We start from the raw sequence: 20416 nt of genomic DNA, 5'->3' as shown, positions 1-20416 counted from the left end.
CAAATGGATAATGAAAATAATTGTTAGTCGCTAGTTTCACATTACTCTACATTATTTATTTATATTTAGAGTTACAACTCCAGGCCTTACCTAAAACACTATACTTTGCTGATTATTACTGTCATTCTGATCGAATGCAGAGGATGCTCTTCGCATAAAAGCAAACTATTGTGGGATGAAGAGCAACCACTGACTCATCTTTGGTTACCCTGTAAATCTTCCAGTAGCTCTAAACAGATATTGGGCCTAGTGCTGTCAAACGATATTATAAATATATAATACATAAATATGTATAAAATAAAATATTTAATCACGATGAATTGCATTAATGTCATAATTAACTTGCAGTTAACTGTGATTAATCACACATTTTTATCAATTCTAAATATCCCTGATTTCTTCTTGTCCCATTATTTATTTTTTTTTCTCCTTATAATGCTCATGGAACATGGGCATCAACATGGAAAAGTGGATTGGCTTGTTTTGTGCAAATGTTGTTTTTTTTAATTTTTTTTTATTGAAAACAACATAAAGATAAAGTTCCCTGTATTTTAAAAACATAATCTGATTGAAGATTTATATATTTTTCCCCCTGCTTAAAATCAATCTGTAGATGACAAAGAAATACTTCATAACAAGTTTTAACTTTATTTTGTTTTGAGTCATACACACACCCACACACACACTCATATTTTTTTGGAGGGGGGGGGCTGTGTATTCAACAACAAAACAGATGAGTGAGATGAAGATGTTTTCACACATACAGGTAATTCACTTGTTCTTTGCTAAAAGTTCAAATAATTTTAACGTTATTGTGCAACCTTGCCTATATTTCCAACTGTTGCTGAGTAATGTACGTTAACATCCCGTGGTCTCTTGAGTGTAGCACACCTGTAGCAAGCTCCTTAGTAGTAACTAGTTGTAAAAACAAACGTTGAAGAGCTCTGTGCTACAGAGCGGCAATCGCTAGTTGTTAAAGCCGCTACAGACCTCCGTCAGCTCGGTTGCATCAGCGGCCTTTGGTAGATGTGTTGAGCCACAAAAGAGTTTGTAAGCCCCGCCTCTGGTGCCCCGCCTCTGGTGCCCCGCCTCTGGTGCCCCGCCTCTGGTGCCCCTCATGGTGCTCCGTCAGGTCAGCGCTACCTGGTGGTTTAGAACACTTTAGGTGATTCTCAGCTGGACAGAGCAACACGAGCTGCAGGTCACTTTGGTGCCTGAAGTAAGTAATGAAACGACTAATTAAGAAAAGAATTAATGTTAGTCCCTGTTGCTGCCATGTTGGTTGTGTAACTCTATGGCAAACGCGTGGGGGGTAAGGAGGGCTCACTCAAAACGTAACTACTCTTTTGCCAGCTTGCAAGCTCAAACAAGTGTGTGCGGTGTGCCTTTTCGGTCTAGCTAGATCCTAGACAGAAAACTATAAAGTGTGCTAGGCCAAAAAGAACGTAATCTTGCGATAAAAACATTGACGTCATTAAAATGGGTTTGCTTTAACACCGTTAATAACGTGTTTAACTGACAGCACTAATTGGGCCAGGTGCTGATGGTGGCTCTTGCTTAAAAACTAAAACTCATTTGAAGCAGAGCAATGTTTTACTAAAAGTTGAAATATTTTACCTTCTAACTCTCTGTGGTGTGTGCTCCAAAAACATGCTGAACTTTAAAGCTTTTGGAGGCAAACAACAGTACTTCTTTTCCCCTGAAGATGAAAAAAAGAAGAAAACCAAGGTCTCAAATGGAAATGCAGCCTCGATGCCCCCGGGAACTTTGAAAGAAATGATTGTTGGACAAAACATTGCTTGTGCCTTTGATTGATTTTTGCTTACCTGTTAAATTACAGGCTGTAATTTACTGTCATAAAGTACTGTCATATACCTACAGTAATTACAACTATTGATCACAAGACAGTAACTGGTGATACATTCTCTCATTGTGTACATTCAGTAATTATCACATTTAGTATTTTACATTTAGTCACCTGTAATTTGACTACTATAACTTTTAATTGACAGAATTTTATACTGTGGTAACTTAACTAAATTTCCAGTCAGTCCTGTGTAGGAATCAGTCTTTAAAATAAGTAGTGATGTGGGCCTGTATTCTTTGATAATAAACCTGTTATATAGCCTAGGGCATATTTAATGTACTTCTGTCAGAAGTTATATAAAGGTGTTACTTTTAACATCTAATGTAAGTCTTGCTTTGTTTAAACTTAACGCACAAAATATTTTCCTATTTCAAAAAACTGGCACACCTCATATGAAAAAATTGCGAACACTATTATTAAAGCAACCAATCTTTTTTTTTTTTTCTCTAATCATTAAAGAGGAATGCAGTTTAGGCCTGTATGTACTTTCAGTTTTTGCATAGGGAGGTCAAAAACAAATAAACAGATCTGTCAGATATTTATACGTTTGTGTGTGTGTATGTATGTATATGTACAGTACAGGCCAAAAGTTTGGAACCACCTTCTTATTCAATGCGTTTTCTTTATTTCATGACTATTTACATTGTAGATTATCACTGAAGGCATCATAACTATGAATGGAATTATGTTAACAAAAAAGTGTGAAATAACACATGTCCTTTTTGATAATGCTGCAAACCCTTGGTGTTCTCTCAATGAGCTTCATGAGGTAATCACATGAAATGGTTTTCACTTCACAGGTGTGCCTTGTCAGGGTTAATTGGTTAAGGGTGGACTTTCTTGCCTTATTAATGGAGTTGGGACCGTCAGTTGTGTTTTGCAGAAGTCAGGTTGATACACATCAGACAGCCTTACTGGACAACTGTTAGAATTCATAGTGTGGCAAGAACCAATCCGTTAAGTAAAGAGAAACAACTGGCCGTCATTACTTTAAGAAATGACGGTCAAAGCTTTGAATGTGTCCCCAAGTGCAGTCGCAAAAACCATCTAGTGCCTGAACGAAACTGGATCACATGAGGAGCGCCCAGGAGAAGAAGACCAAGAGTCACCTCTGCTGCTGAGGATAAGTTCATCTGAGTCACCAGCCTCAGAAATCACACGTTAACAGCAGCTCAAATTAGAGACCAGATGACTACCTCACAGAGTTCTAGCAGCAGACACATCTGTAGAACAACTGTTAAGAGGAGACTGCGTGAGTCAGGCCTTCATGATCAAATAACAGCTAGGAAACCACTGCTAAGGAGAGGCAACAAGCAGAAGAGATTTGTTTGGGCCAAGAAACACAAGGAATGGACATTAGACCAGTGGAAATCTGTGCTTTGGTCTGATGAGTCCAAGTTGGAGATCCTTGGGTTCCAATCGCTGTGTCTTTGCGCGACGGAGAAAATGATTCTACATGCCTGGTTCCCACCGTGAAGCCTGGAGGAGGAGGTGTGATGGTGTGGGGGTGCTTTGCTGGTGACATTGTTGGGGATTTATTCCAAATTGAAGGCATACTGAACCAGCATGGCTACCACAGCATCCTGCAGCGGCATGCCATCCCATCCAGTTTGCGTTTAGTTGGACCATCATTCCTTTTTCAACAGGACAATGATCCCAAACACACCTCCAGGCTGTGTAAGGGCCATTTGACTAAGAAGAAGAGTGATGGAGTGCTGCGCCTCCACAGTCACCGGACCTGAACCCAATCGAGATGGTTTGGGGTGAGCTGGCCCGCAGAGTGAAGGAAAAAGGGCCAACAAGTGCTGAGCATCTCTAGGAACTCCTTTAAGACTGTTGGGAAACCAGTTCAGGTGACTACCTCTTGAAGCTCATCAAGAGAAGGCCAAGAGTGTGCAAAGCACTAGGTAATTAGAGCAAAGCTTGCTACTTTAAAGAAACTAGAATACAAGACATGTTTTCAGTTATTTCACACTTTTTTATTAAGTACATAATTCCATGTGTGTTCATTGATAGTTTTGATGCCTTCAGTGATCATAAATATATATACACACACACACACATACACATACACAGTATGTACTGTATGTATATATTTTTTTAATGTCTTCTCTTAATGTCATTGCAGACATCAGTTTGGTCTGTTACTTTACTTCTTCCTCATTCTCTCTGCTGTGAGGTTAGCAGTTCTTTGCAATAGAAGGCAAATGGCCGCGCCTCCTTTTTTTCTGTTTTGTATTCACAATAAAGTGCAAGACCCTGCATGATTTCATTAGTTTTCAGTACAAACATGTTTCTACAGGAATGTTAATGGTTTCCTTGGTTACTGACTTCATACATTGACTATAACAGTACAGATCTAAAGTTAGAGCTTGAACTTGTCCTTGTTGAAGCTGACATAATAGATGGGTGTTTGCTGTGCTTGTGATCCGCCATGGATGTGAATGTTTACTACTGCCGAGCTACATGGGAAATCCTTTCAACAATAATCTGAAGGCCGCCAGATTCAAATGTACTCGCAGGGCTGCCTTTCAAATACCGGATGCACATCACAAACTCTACAGGGAAATGATGGTTCGTTATATTTTATTCAGAGTCATGTACTTAAACCTAAATTTCAGTTTATACTATCACACTTCTGCTACTTCTCTCTCTCTCTCTGTCTCTCTCTCTCTCTCTCTCTCTCTCTCTGTCTCTCTCTCTTGCAGTTTGTCTTTGACCAATAGATGGCAGCCTGACTACACTCATCTGTAAAAAAATAAATAAAATATAAATAAATAGCTGTCCATGGTGCTGGATGGATGCTCTCTCTATCAAATCTATCTCTATCTATCTTTCTGTCTACCTACAGTATTTGTCCGTATATATGTTTATCTGTGTCCCATTCTGTCTCCTTGCGTCCCGGTCTGCCTGTTTGTTAAAGATCAACAGCAGATTTGTCTTGTGTCATACGACCCTTTTGTCTAGGTTGAAATTATAGTCTGTTTTAGGAGCGTATGCTGTTATGAAGACTCCCACCAGTAGATGTAAAAAATGATTTTGTAAATGTATATAAAATGACTAAACTAGCCCTATGCACAGAGAGCTACCAGCTTGATGGATGACTCACAGTAATGCTGTGAAATGGCTCAACCCACACACACACACACACACACACACACACACACACACACACAGCCACTCACTAAAACACACATGAGACACACACACACACACACGAGCTGTGATATCAAAATTGAGATGGTTAACTATCTGTACAAGGAGGAAAGAGGTTGCCAAGTAGAACTAAATTATTGTGGATAAGTAATGTTGGAAACAAATATGTTATGACTACTCAAAACTACTCAAAGCAAAAAAAGCTGCTGCCTATAAATCTTGTAACATGGTTAAACAGGGGCTGTTTAGGGGTCTGACGCAAAATGAGGGTTAGCTCAAATTCCCTGATTGTTTACGTCGTAGTACTGTAGCAAGCAGCATAAGTGTATTCTGATTATTCCAGTATGTAAAAGCAACAAATAGAAATCTATCTAGAAACATTTTATGTATGTGTTGAGAGGCTGAGTGTATTGGGCCGAGCAGTCTGGACTGAGATTTCCCTTAAGGTGCAGTACCACTAAATGACCGCTAGATGCTATAGATTAAAAAAAGAAGCCATTACATCAGTGCTGAAATAAAATTCTGTTCTGTAATGACTTTTTTTTTTTTACATTAAAATTATATTAAAACTAAAGGGCAGGTACATTTATTGGGTTTGCTTGATTGGCTCCAGTAACTGCCAAGATGGCAGCTAGTGGGAAATCCTCATCTAAACTCTGAGAAATCTCTCAAAAAACTATGGCTGATGTAAGGTTTTAGAGGCTATACTTTATGCACCCACATCACTAGCTTTTCTGCATTGTGTGACCGTATTTTGGGTGACACCTGCTGTGAAATACTGTAATAGGTCAAATTTAGAGTGACATGTAATTTGCATTTGCCTCTAAACGCTGTTGGTCGTCTCGGTGGCTCAGTGGGCTAAGTCTCCACGTCGTGTTTGTAGCATTGTAATCTTGTTAGCGTGATCCTCTGCACATGCCACCAGGGACCGGGGATCAATAACTGGCTCGTGGCTCCGCTTGGGACACACACACACACACACACACACACACACACACTTATAGAGATGAGAAAATCAGAGCGGTGTTTATATGGCACTGAGATTGATCGGCGAGAAGGAGAGGGTGATGATTTTCTTTTGATTAACGTCATGTGACCTCCTCAAATCACACAAATGTGCTTGAAAGTAAATATTCAGTGCGTGTTTGGCAGGCTTGGACCACCCCCCCGCACCCCTCCATGCAGCATCCTCCCTCCTTTCTACCCTTTTTTTGTCTTGTCTTTTTTGTTTGCCTTTTTAGCTTCACCTCTTGTTCGTTGGTCCTTCTGTTTTTTTTCTTTACTCCCATCTTTCTCACTCCCTCTATGAGTCCCCCTTCCACTCCTTTTTATTTCTTCTACCTGCCACTTTGTCCTTTGCTTCTTCTCCTTTTTTATCAGCCTTCCCCTCCTGTGTCCATTTCCTTTCCCACCAACTTTGTGTTCTCCCTTTGTCCCACTCTCCCTCCATCACTGATGACGTCATCCCATCCTTTTGTACCTCCCTCTCTCTTTCTTCCCTTCCTCCCTGGTCCCTCTATTTTTACCTTCTCTCCTTTTCCTCCCTTTGTATGTCTCCTCCCTTTCTCATTCACACAGCCCCTCTCTCATGTCTTCCCTTTCTTTCCCACACCCCCCATACTTTCCTGGAATAAACCTTTTTCATTACCCCTTGAATCTCTTTGCATCTCATCTCCCATTCCATCACTTTTCTCTCTTCTCCCTCTTTTCCACCCCTTTCCCTCCCTCCTTCCCTTGCTATATTTCCTGAAATTCCTTGTCCTTTTTTCACTCATTTATCCCTATTTCCTTCCTCTCTCCTTTAGCTTTCCCATTCCTATCGTTTCTCTTTTACCCTTTATCTCCCCCTTTTTTCTTTCTTTCTTAATACTTCTTATTTTCCCATTTTCCTCACCTCTCCTCCCCTTTCTTCCTCTCACAGTCTCTGTCACTTTTTTCTTCATCTCTTTTCCGACTCCCTGGGATCTCTTTCATCCCCCTCTCTCTTTTTCTCTTTTTCCAAAATCTCTTTTTTCTTCTTTCATTTCATCCATCACTTCTTGCTCTACCTCTCCCCTGACTGACATTGTTCTTTTCTCCTTCCTATCTCCTATTCCTGCTTCCTTCCTTCCTCCCTCATCCCTGTTTTCTTTTCTTCATCCTCTCTTCTTCATCTGTTTTTTTCTTCCTTTCTCTTTCCATCTCATTCCTTTACTGGTTCTCCTCTCCTGCCCCCCCCCCCCTAAAATCCCCCCTTCCTCACCTATCTTTTCTCTTAACCCTTCCTCCCTCTCTCTCCCCTCATCCACCCTCTTCAGCATCTGATTCATTACTTCTCCTTATTTCCTAACCCCCCTTGTTCTCCTCCTCCACTATCTTTCACTTTTCCTCTCTTACTTTCCTGACTAACCTATCTCTTTCTCCTTCGCTTCATCTCTCTCTTACTCTTTGCGTCTGCCTATCGCTCTCTCTTGCCCCCCCCCCCTCTCGCTCTCTCTCTCAGTCGTCGCTAGCTCGCCGTGCTGTGCGGACCTACCAACCACCTCTCCTTCCCTGAATCTCTTCATCTCTCTCCTCCGGTCCTCCGGTCTCTGCTATGACAGCTCACACCAGCAGCGTGTTGCCCGATTTCAGACCGACAACCCATCAGCGGTTATCCTGTCCAAACGTTAACATGGACATGTGTGTGTGGGATATTCGTGATTGATCTTCGGGTGTAATTATTTTTTTGTATAAAAACGAAAGAAAAAGGAGGAGGGGGGGGCCATCCTCTTTTACCCCCCTCCGCTTCCTTCAGCCAAGCAGAGCGGCCAGGTGGGGAAAGGGCTTTAAAATAAAGCCAGCTTGGATTTATTAAACAGCAAAATGACGGATTTGGGAGCGCCGGATATGCTGTTGATGAGGAGGACGCTGAATGTAAAGAAATCGGCCAGGCTGAGACACGACCTCCCGCTTCTCCTCCTGCTGGGGTTTCTCTTCGGGGATTTCTCCTCGGCCAAGGGTGAGTTTAGGAGGTTCTGGGATTGTCTGCGCGTTTGTGTGCTTCCATATGTGTGTGCGCGCGTATGTTGGTGGGGATCAGAAAATTGACAGGCTGGTTTGCGTGTGAGCGCGCACAAGAGAGTGAGAGGAAGGTAGTTAATTCGTGCCTGCGGACAGCGTTGGTGTGTGTGTGTGTCTGTGTGTGTGTGTGAGAGAGAGAGAGAGAGAGAGAGTTCCGTGTATGAGCTGTGTATGTGCGCGCTCGCCTCTCTGGGGATGGCGTGCGTGTGCGTCTATTGTGTGTGCGGGTTTGAGATAGCGTTAGGTATTGCAAACGAGAGAATGAGATCTAGCCTACATACAGGCACAGTGAGTTATTGTGTGTGTGTGTGTGTGTGTGTGAGAGAGAGAGCTTGTGTGTGCAGGCGTGTGTGTGTGTGCGCGTGTGAGAGAGAATGCAGTGGCCAACTTGGACACAGTAATGCATCTGGGGAACAGTGTAGGCACGCTCATTTTTGGCCTCTATGCTGTGCAGATATTGTCATCAAAATAAATAAGCCAACTCCAAAATCATTTACAGTTCACTTAAAAAAGACTTTAGGCAATTTCTCCAAGTGAGAGGGGATCACATCTGAAACAGAAACAGTTAAAGATCTTGTTTGCTATGTGGATAATCTTGGCTACTAACTTAATGACCTGTGTTACTGTCTACAAATGAGCAGACTCAGACTGGGAGAGATGGGGTGAAATTTCTCCTGGAGGGCATTTAGAGAGGAAATCCCATACTGTATTACATGGTTTTGTGGCGCCACACAGAGCAGTAGTTGTCTCAGTGGCTGTGGAGAGTCTGATGGTATGACGGTGATCTGGTGCTATGTGTCAGCAGCCCAGCAGGTCTGTGTTGGTGGGGATAGTGACCAACGAGGTTCCTCATGTTAGAAATGGAGAGAGAAGAAAGTGTTAACATTCTACTCGTTTGGTGGGAGCGTTACTGTTACTCGCTTTATCAATAGCTTCTCTGTGTGCACTTCCCTCTTTTTCTCAACGCTTGTCCCTCTGTATTTCTGTCTCAATTTCTCCCTCACACACACACACACACACACACACACACACACACACACACACACACACACACACGCACCTGTCAGATTTTCCCGCTCTGCATTAAAGAACAAAATTGTCTCTCGCAGTGTTAAAGAATTCGGTCACAGTTTTATTTCTTGTGTGGTGCCCCTTCCTTTTCGTTACCGTTGATCTATCTCTGGGTGTTATAAACTGTGTATTATGAATGCATGTGTATGTGTGTTCTCTTCATATGAATTCCCCTGCCTTACATGCAGGCTGTCAACCTCGAATAATAAAAGGCATTTGAGTGAAATTGTAAAAAGTGTGATTGCGGCAAAGTGTTGAATATGATGATTGTGCATTTAAGCGTTTTGTGATTAAAGCAACTGCTTCTTCTTATCACCTGCGATTCATCTTTCACTCTAATCTGTCTAGGCACTTGTTTGTATCTGTTTTCTGCGTTGTTTATCAGCTTTTTTTTAACCTACAATCATAACCACTTTTAAAAGACAGTAAATATGCTGCAGATTCTATATTAGATAATTCGGCTCAGTTTAAATCAACAAATGTAGAACATGCACATGCAATTTAAATCTTTAACCCATCGTCTAAAAACCCTGACCAGGGCCACAAATAAAGCTTTTCCGTGTCAAGGTATTGCAGTGTGATGTGCGGTATACCTGCAGCTATTTTAGTTATTGAAGAGTTAAACACACAGGAAGACAGAGTGAGAGAAAATTAAAGGGCAGACTAACATCTGGAAAGACAGACGGAGCGTGGCAATAATTTATTTTGTCAAACTTCAAACCCCAGATGGTTGCCAGCCTTTTAAATGTGATGGCGCACTTTAAATTCCAACTCACAACTAATTATTGATTGTTTGGAAATGTCACTTAATGTCATAGACTCAGGTAGCTTTAGATATGAACTGAAGTGCAAATAAACAACTCGGGGGACGCGACGTTGGAAGAAAAAGTTCTATTAAAGAAGACTTTTGTGTCGCTGTTTGGTGATTATTGTTTTTTAAAGTTCTCAATCCTTCACTGAGCTTCTAGCATAGGATGTTTCTGTTCATGTTTTGACAATGACAACAGGGATTCTTTTGATAATTACCACATTATTTAATTCTATAATTATCACATGCAGAAAATACACAATAAAGTAATACATGCACGTTTTACCCTGAAGTCTAATTTCAAATAACTACAAATACATAATACTGAATTGCTTTAAACTGCAAAATTTAAAGTCATAAATAAAATGAATTATTATCCTTATGAAGGATGTTTTAACACTTATGAAGACATTAGGACCTAAACAAACACACACACACACACACACACACCACACCCACACACACACACACACACACATTGTTCCTGTGGATTCCCTGTAGGTACATAAAACTGAGGGTATTTGACATATAGAAGTGTGAAACATGCCAATACAACTTTCAAATTCAGAAAGAATTTTAACGTTAAAAGAAATGAGAGTGAATGTAAGCCACGGATACAAATATACATTTATATACTCTATATATACAGTATATATGTATCCATCAGTATGTGTGTGTGTGTATATATGTCCTATATAAAAATAGTGTACTCTGTTATGACCTTCTCCCCATATACAATCAGCTGTTATCATGACAGAGGTTCTGCACGTAGGTCACATGCTGACACCTAAACGAGCTCTTTTCGCCTCCTGTCACGGTGAAAAGCTAATTGAAAAGCTAAGTAAGTGGACCTCGTGTTTTAAGGTATTGTATTTTAGCAGAATAGAAAACTTTACTTTAAGTCTCTATTAAGCATTTATAAGAAGTATATAAACATGTACTAAATGGTATATAATAGACTATAATGTAGTTGTAAGCAGATATAAGTATTTCTTAATGCATTTGTTTGCAAGTCACTTCTGTAGAAACCCATAAGTGGAAGCGGCTGTAGAAACCAACAATAAATGATAATTACAGGATATATTCTGAAAGTCAATAGTTAACATGCTCACAAGATGCTCGGTGATTCTCAGGAGTGTAGGAAATTGCCTATATGCAGAAGCACATGTGTTTGCATGTGCATATTTGTGAGTGTCCTTGTGCTAGATGATACATACTCTAGCTTAGGCCTACTTTAAATTTTAAAAAGCTGTGTGTGTGTCGATGTGTGTCTGCATGCACGTTCGTGTGGGATTCCCTGTGTGTGTGTTTTAATATTTATTTTGTTTAAAATGTATGAGAAGCATAGAGGCACTTAAAACTTTCACCTCTACGTGGGAGAGACGGACTAAAAGGCACATACACAGAAAGAGAGACATTTTGTTCAATGTTTTCAGGTGCTTGTTGTTGGGAACTGTCTGACCCTAAGGCCAAACTGACTCTTACCCCAATAGATTTACCTCAATACCAAATTCCTGCGTGTTCGTTGATCACTTCAACTTAGACTTGTCAATCAAACACTTGAGACGAAGTGAAGTTCAACAGTTTACTTTAACAGTATTCCGAATTATAAAGGCATGCAGGTTCACCTCCCTTCTCTTGCTTTTTGTGTCCTTTTCACAAGGGGGTAAGCCTCTCCTCTCTAAGCGTAGCTCTTATGGCGCCATTTTATTGCTACGAAGTACTCACCTGTCGTTAGCATTCCATCGACCGCAATTCATTTTTACGTCACTTTGACGGCAAATAACTTTAAATCTGAAGTGTTTAAAGACTCTATTTGTCCATTATTTATTATAAAGAAAAAAGACAATGTATAAAAGGCTCCATTACAAGTGTATCTCACGTTATGGCTCTGAAGCAGACGTTTTTGTAAAAATAAGCCAACGATTGTGTCATAACCAAGCAACTTGCGGTTGCAGAGTCGACAAATCATTGTGTTGTCAGGAGAAGCTCGCAGACAGTTTTGACTTACATTAGCTGTTTAGGTTTGTGTGTTAAGCAGGTTAGTTAGCAATAATTAGCTCTATGTTATCTCCTTGCATATATCCGTCTCTGCTCATTGGGAATGATTGAGATTTCTCTTGGCACAGCTACCAGAACACTTACAACTTTCAGACATGTAGCTCACGTCACATCTATGTAGTCAAGCTCAGTTGGAGGCTGCGCAGTAACGCTCAGTGCTCCCCAGAAAAGTACTTCTAATATCCTTCACTGGTCTCTGTCGAGAGCAACGGGATCTGTTGGTCCATTTCTTTAACTGGCTATGCCTTGTCACAGCGCCCAACAGCTATTTCCTGTTTTTCTACCCAACTGGTAGAGTGCGGATCAGGCTGCATTTTTCTGTCTGAACCCGGTCCACGTCCGTCAGTGCAGTAACCAAACCAACCTGGGCCCAATAGGCATTACAATATTTATGTCTGAGCCCGACCCAAGCATGACACAGTTAAAATCTCTTTTTTCTCATACTAATGGTGGTTTGTGTGGAAAGCTTTTATTAAGCAACTGTAGGAAGGCATTTGGAAATGTCAACAGATGAGCGCATCAGTGCACTCTGGGCAACATGCTGATCCTGATTGCTTCTTTTCCGACCGTGGTCAGAAAACCAGGGGAGACTCGTTACCTTCAGGGCCCACGTTATAAAATAACGTCAGGGTTAAAATCACGTTTCTGGGGAGCAAATGAATGAACTAAGCTTTCAGTCTGGGGATTACTTCGGACATTGCACACACCGTGTACAAAACTTAAACTTATTCCACCAACTCCGCTCCGGTCCCATCTAGGCTACACGTCTGCTTCCTCTTTCTTTATCTATCTTCTGCCCACTTTCCACACACACCTACAGCCACACGCACTGAGCTCTCTTAAAGGAGCCGCAGCACCATTTTACAACAAAAGCCTTATCAGGCTGATAGGACTCAGCCCGACCGGATCCCAAACCTTATTTCTGAATATCTATCCAAACTCGGCCCGGCCTGATGGGTTCTGTCGGGTCCCGTTGGGCTAGGTTCAGGAATCCAGCCTCTACCAACTGTCTGGTACATATTTTCTTTTTGTACCATATAAGCCTACGCTATTTTAGAAGACCTAAGCTTGGCCTTTCTGTGCATCCTCCTTTAACATCTTCCTCAATGAATGAAAGTTCTTTTGCAGTGAGCATACACACATTATAAACCTTGATACTTAGAACAACACATCTAGATTATAAAAATAATCCTACATTGTATAATAATAGAATTCCCTCAGTCACACCAAAGTCTACACATATTATGGAACCGTGTGTGTGTGTGCGTGCGTGTGTGTGTGCGCACACATGCAACAGAAGGAGCAAAATATCTCATTGAGTACTGATGAATTTCAGGTACTTGAGGGTCCTTCTAGTTGTCCACTGAGACCAGAGAATACACACACACTTCAATGCAGTTAACTACTGCAGAGTACACAGTTCAATGGAGAGCAAAGAGGTGGTGTGTGAATGTGTGTGTAAGAAAGATAGTGTGTAGAGATAAGAGAGCTACAGAGAGATCTAATGAATACTGGAAGCAATGAAACATTTTTTGTTTGCTCTCAGTTCTAAAGTTCTTAATTTTTATACACTGTATGTGCAGAACATACATACTGTACTGTCACAGAGTACAAAGTACATGTAAAGTGTACTTGGGTCATTATGCTTGTGATGCTGGAAAGGAGAAGTATCATTTAGCCGTCCACGCTTGGTTGAAAATGAGCAAGTAATATATCTTTTTTAGTGTTCAAATGACAGAACTTTAAAAAGAGCCGTGGCCTACATACAGTAGACTAATGCAGGGAGAGAGGGTAGAAAGAGAAGAAGAGAATATGGATAAAGAAATAGAGAGAGATTGAGATAGAGGCAAAGATCAGAGCAACTGTGTTAAAGAGATATTGGGACAGAGAGGAAGGAGAAGCACTGCTATGCACTGGGAGACAAAGTTAAAGAGGAAATAGAATGTATTCCCTAGCAGACGCAATTAATCAAGAATTACTTTTCCATCTTGTACTGCTCGGCAAGTAATGTCTGGCATTAAGTAATGACATCATAACCCTGTCTGCCCTGAATTTATACCTCAGATCTGAAGGGAAATCCACCAAGCTGACCTAAAGGCACGAGCAAACAGGGCTCTAAAATCTGTTGATATTAATGACTGGACTTGAATATTTCATGCTTGCAGTAAATACTGCATCACAGCACAATTGTACATCTATCTGTCATGTAAAATCAGAGAGGACAGCATGAAAAAAGGAAATAAAAGAGCATGTGTATTTCCTGTGAAATAGCATGGCAGAGCTTGACATTATGAACATCATAAAAGTGCTGTTGCATGGCTAGACCGATTGTGTTTTACCACCTATTACGATTCATGCGTAACTGTTATGTGCCAGGTTTTTTTGTCAAGCTCTTTTTCTGAACCACCATGCTAATGTTTTTCTGAAATCTTTAAACCCAACTAATAGAGACCACTCCATTCATCTTTTGAACTGTTAGCGTTACATCCAACATCTTAAAAGAAGATCTACAGTATGCTTTTGAAAGCCTAAATACATGCCTGATTAGCTAGTATATGCTTTAAAGAAACATAATTTACATCACAGGTTAAAACTTTACATTTAGCTGCTACAGAGCTGTTAATGCAGCCACTTTGGCAAAGCAGTTTGTTGCTGTTTTTCTGTACCTTGTGGTGCAGACGCCTCGCTGTGGTGGGAGCTGAGGGTTATTTTATAACACAGGATTACTCAGACAGCCAGCTCTAAAAATAAGCATGAAATGAACCTCTCAACTGGAGTTTGTAATGAAAGATCAGTCGGTGTGGCTACAAGACATCCTTGACAACCAATATCCAAATTTAATTTACCAAATTAGTTAGAACTGCAACAGCTGTGGTACAATTTTACAAATTCCAGTGAACGATGCAATGTATATTGCTGGCAGCGTAGATGGTTCAACACGCACATTAACCGTTCTATGTTTGCGTTAAATCAAGGTATAGTCTATTGTATTCAAATTCCAGGTGCCAAACATCAATTGCTAGACATCAATTTGCAATTGCAAACAAAAAGAACCTCCGTTACGGCAGGCATTCATCTAAGATCCAGTGTAGTATTTTTCAGCACCTTTTGATTGGCAGGGTTTGCCTTTCTTGGTTGGTTAGCTGTTACCGGATGTTTAACTAAATAGAAATACAAAAAAAGGAACAAAACAATCAAAATAACAACTGGGCCTCCGGTTTTAGCAGAGCAGAGAGCCAAAGAGGACCAAGTCCAGGAAGGTGGGCCCTACATATCCTTAGCCCAGTTGCTCCAAGTCAGGCTCCCCCAGCAGACTTCCTAAACATAGTTAAGCCACGTTCACTTGATGCAACAGATGAGTCACTCAAAAAAAACGCAAAACGGCTGTGGCGAAAAAATGGAGACCGACTCAACTTTTGGATATGCAAATCACCACGCGACACTGCGGTGGCCAATCATGTAACCAGCGATCAGACTTGTCAGTGTGTTTTGAGGTAGTGTGAGATTCCTGTGCATTAAAGTGGAGGGTAAAAAACTAAACAAAAGCACTGGGAGTTTGTGTAATAGCTTAATGTTTCTGGCTTCAACAAAACACTCGCTCTGTCTCACTTGTCTCTTTTCTTTCTACCTTTCCTTTGAAATGAAGCTGGCTTTAAGTGCGGTCGGAAACGCCGAAATCTGTAAACGGCCTGACGGAAAACAGTAATTTTGAAAAATGGTCTACTTGTGCTTTGTTGGGAGGGGTTTAATAACACAACAGGTCGTCACACAAATAGGCTGTCTCATTGACACTCTCCCCCCCCAGCCACACCCTGCGACAATTCGCCAGATTGCATTTTTCAGTGTGAATGCCCCGTTATGCATAATGAAGACAAGCAGACACACACAGCCAACAGGGGCCGTCACACTACATATTATCTATACATCTATATATGTAGGTATATACATGTGTTTCATTATTTAGTTCGACATCTATAGTATTCGTAAGGCCTTGTTAAGCACAACAATGCCATTGAATTACAATGTTGTTTTAACGTTTTTTTCTAAGCTAAGCAATCGTATCACGTTCAAATGCACTTATTGTATCACTACAGTAATAGCGCTGTCTTTCAGTGCTGATTGTTGTTAACTGCTACATTCAGTAAAAAAACAGGCCTGTAGAGGTATTGCAGCAGCTGGAGTCCTCGGCAGCGGTGGTCTCACTGCATCAGCATATTGGTCTCATTGAAATGAATCAGGATGCTGCTTTTTTGATGTAGTACCATTGTCGTTCTGCATGTAAAACTGTTTCTTACTATGGAGTATCCCAAGGCTAACAAGCTAAAATAACACAGATGAAAGTTAAATGGTAATTACTGATCCAGGTAGGGAAAATGGTGTCAGCTTGTTGAAGCTGGTAGGGATTCAGCGCTTGGCTCAAGGACACTAAAGCAGGTTGGACATTCTTTAACTTGAAAAAAGATCCTTTGTGCAGCTGAATGATGCAGCTGCAGTGCCACACTGCAGCTTTAAACCGTAGTATCTGTCAATTTGGTGCTGCTGTCCACTGCCTATAGAGGCTAGTATATCGGTTAATGTAGCATTTTTGCTTTTTTAATATATTGCTTTGATTTTCTGCTAGCATGACATTTTCTATAAGCTGTAGGCTAATGGCTGGCTAGCGGGCTAACATTAAGCAGGCTAATGTGTCTGTTAATGTTACATTAGTGTTATTTCAGTTTTTCTTTCGCTTAGTTCCATGGTTTAAGGGCAGTGTGTGTGTGTGTGTGTGTGTCTGTGTGTTTGAGAGAGAGAGGGACACTGTTTCAGCATACCTATGCTGTGTGTGTGTGTGTGTGTGTGTGTGTGTGTGTGCATGCTTGCGTGTGCGCACGCTCTACATATGGAGCCAATGAGTTACATTTCCATTTCAAAGCACGAGTCAGCAGCAGCAGAAGCTACTTTCATCCATTAATGTGATTTTAGGGAGAGAGCGAGACAGTGAGAAGAAATACGTAGAGCCACAGTAATTATTACTCTCCAGGTTGGCTAAGGGTTCAGATTGTTTATCAGCGTCTCTTTCTGTGGTCCTCTCACACAGACTGGCTTTCCTTGTGTTTTTAGTCAAATTATGTGTACTCAACTTATCTGCTGAGCTGTCACTCACATTAACGGGTTCACTGTTCTGCAAAGTGTGTGTGTCTTGTTGTACTACTGGATTTGTAGGAAGTTGCAAAGTCTGCAGAAAATGAATCACTTTAAAGAATAAACAGTCTGTGAGTGTAAGTGTTTGACTTGGCCTTAGATCTGTGTGTGTGTGTGTGTGTGTGTGTGTGTGTGTGTGTGTGTGTCTGTCTTTGTTACGTGGGAGTAGTGAGGGGATTATTTTGTGCTTGCGTGCCCTTTTGTGTGTAGCTAAATGTCCATGCGTAAGCTAAAAGTGTGCGTGCCACATGAGGCTGAACAATTAATTGAATTTCAATCACGATCACAATTGAGGCTTCCCATGATCAAATTTACGTAATCTAGCAATATTTTAAACGTGTCATTCTGTTCATAGAACAGTTTTTTTTGCAAAGCCAATCTTCCACTCCGTAAACCACTGTCTGACCATGAACCAGCCAAGTTGTTCCCTCCACCACACAGCTTAGTTTCTAGATGGAGACAGTCACATAGGATAGAGTAACATGAGGAAAATTCCACAACAGATAGCAGTCGGTTAGACGCCGGTCACAGGGTTGTTTGTCCCGTCTGTGTTATTTTTCAGACAACAGCAGTGACCAGCGCTAGTTAGTGTCTGTTAGCTCACAGGGCTCTAGGGTGTAACTAACATTTTGCCTAGGTCGCACCGGTGCACCTAATGTCCTCGCATCCGCTACCTCTTCACAAAAGAAGCAATGTTGTTTATATCGATATGGTTTAATGTTGCATTACATAACCCATTTTGTTTTGTCAAGCCGTTCCTGAGTTTGGATCTCTCTTCTTACTCTCCACGCAGCCCCGCCCCCATTAACTCACACACGGCTCACTGGCAACATGGAGAGACACAGCGGCGACTGTGCCGGTCCACACTTCTCACGTTTGTCCACAGAATTAATTGTTATTAACACAGCTGTATATTGTTAAGCATGAGAGGCAAACCTGTATTTGTACCAGTGTTTCCACTGGTAACTCTGCTTGTTTTGCGCCCACAGCGAAAAACACAGAATAAGTTATTGAATGCAACTAACTTTAGTTTGTAGAGTAACAGCGTGTGAGACGGAGCCTGCTGGACCTGGGCGAGAGATGTGACCCATGGCCAGAATATCATAGTTCATAAAAATGCAGCGCAGTTACGATACAGACATTTCATACACACAACGTGTGTAAGTCTGCTGACCCGCCATTCGACCCGTGCTGGACCCACTCATAATGAGTCGGCCGTCACTCTGTGAGTAGCATGTTCATCGCACTCCCCCTCTCTTCCTGGCTCTTTTAATCAGTTATTGTTGAAAACAAGTGCAGGAGCTTTCTCAGAGATACTTTTTTTTTGTTGATATATCGTAGGCTATTTATTTCAGATAATTTTCATTTACATGTGTTGCAGCTGTATGTACAACATATGAGGAATGTCTCACAATATGGATTTGAAAGCAGTTATAAATAGCCTATGTGACAATAAAATAATGTGACAATAATTGTGATAATTTATTGTAATCTCAATATGTATCAAAATAATCGTGTGTACTAGTGCCTAGTGCCACAGTACCTAGACATCATGTTTTTGTACACAACTATTCTAAGTGCAACCATGTAAATGCTATACAAGCTGTGTCATATTGGTCGTGCTGCATGTTGAAAGTGAATGTGTTAGTCTTGAATTTGTTTATGGATGTGTATTAGTGTTTGCTTGTTTAGACAAGTTTGCACGAGTGGGGAGGTTCTTGAGTGGGTGTATTCGCTTGGATGAGTCCGTCCATGTGAAGAAATTCAAGCTGTATTTCCATAAAGTGTAGATGTTTGTATGTGCAAATAAGTACAGGTTCAGTGTACAAACATATAAAATATGGCTTTTGTTGAGGGGGTGGTTATTGTTGGAGCCGTGGTAGTGTGTGTGTGTTTCTGCATATGCATGTGTGGTATTCGTAAGGCTTTAATGCGTGTCTACATTAACAGCTGGCATGTTTGTGTGTAAATCTGTTTATGCATCTTGGACTAAGCGTGTGTGTGTACTTCTGAGTATAAATACCTTAGCCACAGGCTATTGTTGCTCCAGTAGCATCGTTCTTATTCTATCCATTTTTAATGATTGGTAATGGTCGTTAGCAGTGCTGAACCTACATCATAAGGACACTGCAAGAAATGGTCCCATGTTGAACAAAGAAAGGAAGACAGAGGAAAGGAGAGAGGGGGATATAAAAAGGCGGGTGTTAATAGATGTTAGCTTGTTGGAAACCAACATCATAGGTGCGCTGCTGAAAAAAGTCCCGTGGTACACTGTGCCACTGCAGTACAGCCCTACAGGGAAGGCAGTGGGAGAGGAAGGGAAGATGTGAGAAACTGGCCAGCAGGCTGCCTGCCTGTCTTTCTGACTGACTGACTGTCAGTTTGATTTACAGACTAAATGATGGACTGGTTGTTAAGTTGATTGACTGACTTGCCGGCTTATTTGTTGTGTTACAGGCTGGCTACGTGACTGACTGAGGGAATTGCTGATTTGTTGAAGGCTTTTTACAAGCTACCTTTGTAGTGGCAGAGCAGGAGAGGAAAAGAGCGATGGAGGGAAGGCGTGGCCTCTTAAATGTGTGTGTAAACTCTACAAAAAGGTTTGGAATTAGTTTCTAGAGTCCAAAGGCTAAGAAAGGTAATAACCACATAATGGCTGTTAAATTGTTTCTTGTTAAATTTAGCTTTTGTTTGGTTCCATTAAAGACTACAATGTTCTTTATTACCAATGCTTCCATGGGGAAATAGCAGGAAAACCAGTGGAATCAAATCAGAGTAAATCAAATTCAATTGTATTAAACTAAATTAAATAACGCAGGGTAATGGAAACATTTGGGACAGTTTATCAATTCAAGTATAAAAGAAGAAGATTAAAATGGTTTAAAACTGAAGCTCTGAGGCTTTCATGCCTTGCTGACAATTTCAAAGTGTAAACTGAGCAATATCGCCCTGTCAGCCGGAGAGGAAATAGCGATGGATGGAGAGACTGAGATAAACGGTGAGAAGTTGGAAAGGAGGAGTGAGTAAGTGAGTGAGGGAAGAGGAGAGGGGGTTAAGGAGGAAGAGGAGGAGGGGGAAGGAGAAAAGGCAAAGAAGAGGAGGGATGGCCTTAAGAATTGTGATAAGGAAATAATAAAGGAAAGGTTTTAAAATGCTCCAAGACTCCGGCGTAGCAATATCACACACACACACACACACACACACACACACACACACACACACACACA

At 41.1% G+C, this 20416-nt stretch overlaps 1 long non-coding RNA gene across 1 annotated transcript; it reads left to right on the top strand.

Moving 5' to 3' along the window:
* The first annotated feature begins 1190 nt into the window (after positions 1 to 1190).
* Positions 1191 to 19397, top strand: LOC117949017. The gene is made up of 3 exons (XR_004657608.1): positions 1191 to 1312; positions 14796 to 14803; positions 19387 to 19397. It is a non-coding gene; the product is annotated as an uncharacterized LOC117949017 (long non-coding RNA).
* The last annotated feature ends 1019 nt before the right edge of the window (positions 19398 to 20416 follow it).

This window comes from Etheostoma cragini, chromosome 1 (genome assembly GCF_013103735.1).
Source record: "Etheostoma cragini isolate CJK2018 chromosome 1, CSU_Ecrag_1.0, whole genome shotgun sequence".
In the NCBI taxonomy this organism is placed as follows: domain Eukaryota; kingdom Metazoa; phylum Chordata; class Actinopteri; order Perciformes; family Percidae; genus Etheostoma; species Etheostoma cragini.
This window is presented reverse-complemented; position numbering and strand designations above follow the sequence as displayed.